The sequence below is a fragment of the Artemia franciscana genome, chromosome 14 (genome assembly GCF_032884065.1).
Source record: "Artemia franciscana chromosome 14, ASM3288406v1, whole genome shotgun sequence".
NCBI classification, from domain to species: Eukaryota; Metazoa; Arthropoda; class Branchiopoda; order Anostraca; family Artemiidae; genus Artemia; species Artemia franciscana.
In genome coordinates, this window is record NC_088876.1 from 23,092,211 (window position 1) to 23,098,210 (window position 6,000).

The window sequence follows — 6,000 nt, forward strand, 5'->3', positions numbered from 1 at the left end:
TATTTATCTTACTTTCTCTTTGCCTATTGAATTTTTCATTTGGAGATGCTCCGGGAGAATTGTCCATGAGAAATTTTCAGCATGTTTGGTTTTCTAGATATAATTTCCACGGAAAGGGGATTTCCGAAGTGACTGAAAAAATAATTATAAGTCCTTTCAAATGAAAGTATGCTAAGAATAACTTTTCAGGCTGCATCTTGTGCAATAACATTCTACGGAAGGGAGGATTTCAGCGAGGATAGAATTGTCCGGAAGGAATTTTACAAGGTGGGAATTTTACGTGGGAAGAACTTTTCAAGGAGGAGTTTTCCATGAGGGGAAGAACTTTTTTGTGGGATTTACAGCTATTGTTTAAAAAAAAAAATCAGAAATCAAATAAGAAAATAACAATTTTGAAGTCTTACACATATAATTAAATTATGCTTCAAAGGTTTTTAAATGGTAATTTTCACAGAAACTTAGGGTTTAAGGACTGTTTCCCTTTTCATGAATAAGGATCTGTGGTGGACGTCACAGCGTAGAAGTACTAAGTATAAACTTCAGTGAGACTTCAAAAATCTTACAATCGTAAAACACACGAAACTTCAAAAATCGATTATTAACAAAAAATCAACTTGTGTTTTGTTAGTTTGAAAATATCGGATTTCACTTAATTTAAATTATACTCTACGACAATTTTCCACCAAGTAAATGAACTGTTTTTATGATTGCTGGAACGCTACAACTATTAATTCTTTCATGAAAGTGCTTACATCGTTCACTTAGACAATAAAAAGGTGTTCCCTTTAAATACTGGAGTATCGAGAATCACTATGAAGGCTGCTGTATGCTTTACAAACTTAATACAGGTCTTTGAACAAACCTTGGTTAGTTTAAACTTAATATCTTTTCAGTAGTATTCAGCCTTTTATTCGTCTCATTCTTTACATAAACATTCATTTTCAGTAAGCATAAAGAGAAATAGCAGGAGCTTCGTTCAAATTAGCTCTCCAAAGCTACATAGATATGCACTTGGCGTAGGAATCATATCAAGAGACCTTTGGATCCTCTAAGAAATCTGCAAAACAAAAACGACGGTTTATTCCATCAAAACATAATAGATTCCTTGGAAACTGATGAATTTTACAGACACTAGTAAGGAGCCCTACCGTTGTAGAGAAATGGGCAGTTTATACTTCACAGAGGGCTATAATACATACAACCAGTCTTGGTACAGATATGAAGAGTCTGATCAGAAAAGTTCATGGTATAGCCAGAATCAAACGAATACAGGGATACAAGGTATTTATGTATTTAATTATCATGATACTACCCCTACTATAACAGTGGTTGCTAGTACTACCACTAAGACTAAGGGTAAGAAGGTGAAAATTTTGGGGAATTTAGAGGAGAATTTGAACCGAAAGAGACTATTCGCTTGCAAGTTAACGAAAGGGCGTATCAGTAATACCTTATGAACGGCTTGGGTTGAAACTTTCAGGGTATGTTGAGATGAATGTTGAACTAACCAAAAGCTACAATTTGCCTGTACTATTACTGCTACGATTACTGCAACTAGTAAGGCTTATGGTAATAAGGTGAAACTTTCAGGGAATATTTAAGTGGAAGTTCCACAAAGTCAAATCAGAGTATATGGATTCAGGTTGTCAAAAAAAGATATAAGCAATGTCTTAGGAACGGCTTAGAGTACTAAGCTGAAACTTACAGGGTATTTCGACGGAGATGTTGAACTAACCTAAAGGCTCAATATGCATGTAATCACTATTGCTGTATTTCTACAGCTACAGCTTCTATTGTGATGAGACTATGGGTAGTAAGATTAAACTCGCAGAACACATTTAGGAGAATTCTGATCTAAATCAAAGCACATTGTGTGCGTTCAGGTTGCCAAAAGTATTTATGAAATGAACAATATCTTATAAACACCATAGAGTATTAAGTTGAAGCTTTCAGGGCATGTTGAGAGAGATGTTGAACTAACCAAAAGTCACTTTGTTTATACCGTTACCACTACTACTGCTGCTGCTTCTGCTACTACTGCTATTATTAGTGAGGCTAGGAGTAAGAAGATAAAACTTTCACAGGAAGTTGAGTGGGGTGTTGAACTAAATCGAAACACACCCTGTGCACAGGTTGTCAAAAAGGGGTATCATCAATATTACAAGATTACACTAGGATATTAAGTTGAAACCTTAAGGGCATATTAATTATACTGATTATACTGCTACTACTACTGTTACTACTAATACCACTACATCTACTACTATTGCCACTAATAGTAATACTACTAATACTATTACTTCTACTACTATTACTGATAATAATTAACGAAATCAAAAAATTAAAGGGCACCCAGGTTTTCAAAAATTATCCAGGTTGTCAAGATATCTGGGCGGAACATCTTAGGACAAAATAGTGCATAAAGCAGAAATGTTTACTAAAACTTAATGACTCTCAAGACTAAATCAAAAGGATTATGTCTGTGTGGGTTGTCTATAATACGTCTCAGCATTATCTCAAGATAGTTTGCCGAAATCTTCAGTAAAACTAAGTAAAAAAGGTGTATGTGCATCCAGGTTGTCAAAATAGCATAGATGCAATGTCCCAGGATCAGATTAGATATCAAGTTTTAGTTTTCACGGGAAGTTAAATCGTAAAACTACATGAAAATATACTACATGCGTCCATAGTTCAAAAGCGCATATACCCTTAAAAAAAAATTAGATTTTTGTATAAAATATATATAGGAGGCCAGAGTCTAGATACGTGAAAAAAGAGGCCTAAAATATTTAAAATATTCTTTTCTTCGCCAGTGAAAAAATATCTGTCAGTTAAAACAGAAGATAAATGACTTTTAAAATACTTTTTTACAAAAGAAGTTTTCAAAGAGAAGCAAAGAACTACATTAAACTGAAGATGGAAGAGCAAAAGTCAAATAATTTTCTCAAGAGTACAGCTACCCAGAACATCTTAGGACAGAAAAGGGTATAACGCAGAATTTTTATGAAAATTTTTTTTCTTAAAACTAAATCAAAGGGCATTATGTCTCTGTTGGTTGTCCATGAGACGTCTCGGTAAAATCTCAATAAAGCTTGTTGAAAGCTTTAGCGTTACTGATATTATTATAAAACTAGATCAAAGAGGTGTATGTGGATTCAGTTTATCACATTAGCGTAGATGCAATGTCTCAGAGCTAGAATAGGATAAAAAGTTTTAGTTTTCATGTTGTTTTAAGATTTATTTATGCATTTATAGTAGTACCTGTTGTATGTTGTTTTCTATGATTGCTTATTTAATTTCAGTTCGTTTTGGGTTTAATTTATTCTTTTATAGTGATTTATGGTCGTCTTCAGTTTGAATTATTATAGGCTTTTATTTCTGCGGATCTCAAGGTAAATATGGCCTTTATTTTGTTTGAGCCACTTCTTTTTTTGATAAGTTTCTTTTAATTAATTTATGCAAAAAATCAACATTTATCTCTAGTGCCCAGAGGCTACAGCCTGTAAAGGGTCAAGCATCTTAAAAATAGTAATAAAAACAAGGCAATTCAAATGAAGATCAAGAGAAAAGTAAGAAAATAATCTATATATATAAAAATAAGTTTTTGTCTGTTGACTGACGTCATGTTTGTGTGTCGACTGACGTCATGTTTGTCGACTGATGTTATTATAAGGATTGAGATGTATGTCGTCATGAAGTTGTTTGTCGACTGACGTCATGTTCGTCGACTGACGAAATTACAGACCGGGACACCGGGACACAAATGACGACCGGGACACTCAAAGAGAAATTACAGAGTGGGACACCGGGACACAAATAACGACTGGGACGCAGGGAATATAAATGACAACCGGGACACAGGGACACAACTACAACGGGGACGCCGGGGGGCACAGGGGGGATATATAACTGACGACCGGGACGCAGGGAATGTTCGATTAGCAATCACCATCAACAGAGCTCAAGGGCAATCATTATAATAATGAGGTATAGATCTGAATACGGATTGTTTTTCCCATAGACAATTATGTGTTGCATGTTCAAGAGTCGGTAAACCTGACAATCTATTTATATGCACAGACAATGGGACAGCGAAGAATGTTGTATATTCACTAGTTTTACAAACATATATATATCTGTCTATATTCATAAGTGGGACACAGGGACACAACTACAATGGCGCGTAACTAATATGGCGCGAAAAAAGCTAAAAAAGAAAAAACCTAAAAAGAAAAAAACTTTAAAAAGAGGAAAAAAATAAAAAAGGTAAAAAACTAAAAAGAAAAAAACACCGGGACACAAATGACGACCGGGACACAGGGAATATAAATGACGACCGGGACACAGGGACACAACTACAACGGGGACGCCGGGGGGCACAGGGGGATATATAAATGACGACGGGGACACAGGGAATGTTCGATTAGCAATCACCATCAACAAAGCTCAAGGGCAATCATTAGTATAATGAGGTATAGATCTGAATACGGATTGTTTTTCCCATGGACAATTATATATGGCATGTTCAAGACTCGGTAAACCTGAAAATCTATTTATATGGACAGACAATGGGACAGCGAAGAATTTTGTATATTCGTAAGTTTTACGTAGTTAAAAACATATATATATTTATCTATATTCACAGGTGGGACACAGGGACACAACTACAATGGCGCGTAACTAATATGGCGCGTAACGTCTTACGCGCGCGGGGGGACTTGGGGGGTGCGAAGCGCCCCCACCAACTAGGTGTTGGGGTGGCGTGAAGCGCCACCCCAACAGCTAGTATAATAATAAAAAAAATAGATAAACTACAATACTCGAAAACTAACAACAAGTGTTTTTTTAATTATTCTTATTAGTCTTTGAAAAGAAATACGACAGTAATCGGTGTTTTAGCATTTATTTTTACTATTTTAAGGAGACAAGTTGCCCCATAAAAGATCCCGAACAGCATATACAACCAGCCAACTTTTGGAATTAGAGAAAGAGTTTCGTTTCAGTCCATATATCACCCGCCCACGGCGATTAGAGATGGCGCTGTCACTTCAACTTACTGAAAAACAAATTAAAATTTGGTTTCAAAATAGAAGAATGAAGTTAAAAAAGGAGAAAGAGATGGTTGAAAAATTTAAAAATACTGAATTGAAAGAAAGTTATGAACAGAAGAGAAATTCAGATACATTGTTAAACAAGAAGTCAAACTTTATCATGATTGGTACAGGAACTGAAAGTGTTATAAATACTATGTTAAATGAACAGACAACACAAGATTCATGTGTGCCAGCAAACCAGTATTGTTCTTACAATCATCATTGTCAAAATCTTGTTTCAAATAGCTATCCTTATGAGTCATACCAGCGTTTTGAATATTATTCCGACCAGGATTTTGATCCCCGGATAAGATGTGAATATTACAGTTAATATTTTATTTCAACCAAAATGATTTTGGAACAATTACTTTTACCATTTTCTTTGACAATCATTGAGTTTCAAACCAGCTTCAAAAGTTCAGACAAATTTTTTAGATGCTATTATTCTATTTTTTTTTATTAAATAAATAGTGAGCTCTACGAATATTTTTTCGTACGGAAGGAAACATTAAAAAAAAACCTTGGAAGGGGCTCTCCGGTTGGAAATTGGGAGTTCTGGTACCCAATTTTGGATATAAGAGTGATATAAGGGCAACCAGTCCCTGATACTTCCTTTTATTGCTTTCCTTTCCTTTTATTGCAACCAGCCTCCTGGATGAAGATATACAATTAAATCAAAAGGCACTAAATGCATGCAGATTGTCATAAAGGCTCATCAGCAATATCTTGGGAATGGCTAAGCATTAAGTTTGAACTCTCAGGGGTTTTACAACTACTAATTTAATTACTATTACTGCTACTACAACTACCCCATAAGCTTTGGAGTAAACTACTCTTCAATTTTTTTTTGGGGGGGGTCATACCATAGAGGGCCAGGGGCCAATTCTCACACGTTCTGGCCTAACAT

At 35.2% G+C, this 6,000-nt stretch overlaps 1 long non-coding RNA gene across 3 annotated transcripts in view; it reads left to right on the forward strand.

The window, feature by feature from the left end:
• The window catches only part of LOC136035832 (uncharacterized), a 49,864-nt gene extending 44,297 nt beyond the window's left edge, over positions 1–5,567 (forward strand). For all 3 annotated transcript variants that reach the window (XR_010619527.1, XR_010619525.1, XR_010619526.1), the window contains exons 3-4: positions 946–1,281; positions 4,922–5,567. This is a non-coding gene — a long non-coding RNA (uncharacterized LOC136035832). The remainder of the gene's footprint in view (positions 1–945; positions 1,282–4,921) is intronic.
• The last annotated feature ends 433 nt before the right edge of the window (positions 5,568–6,000 follow it).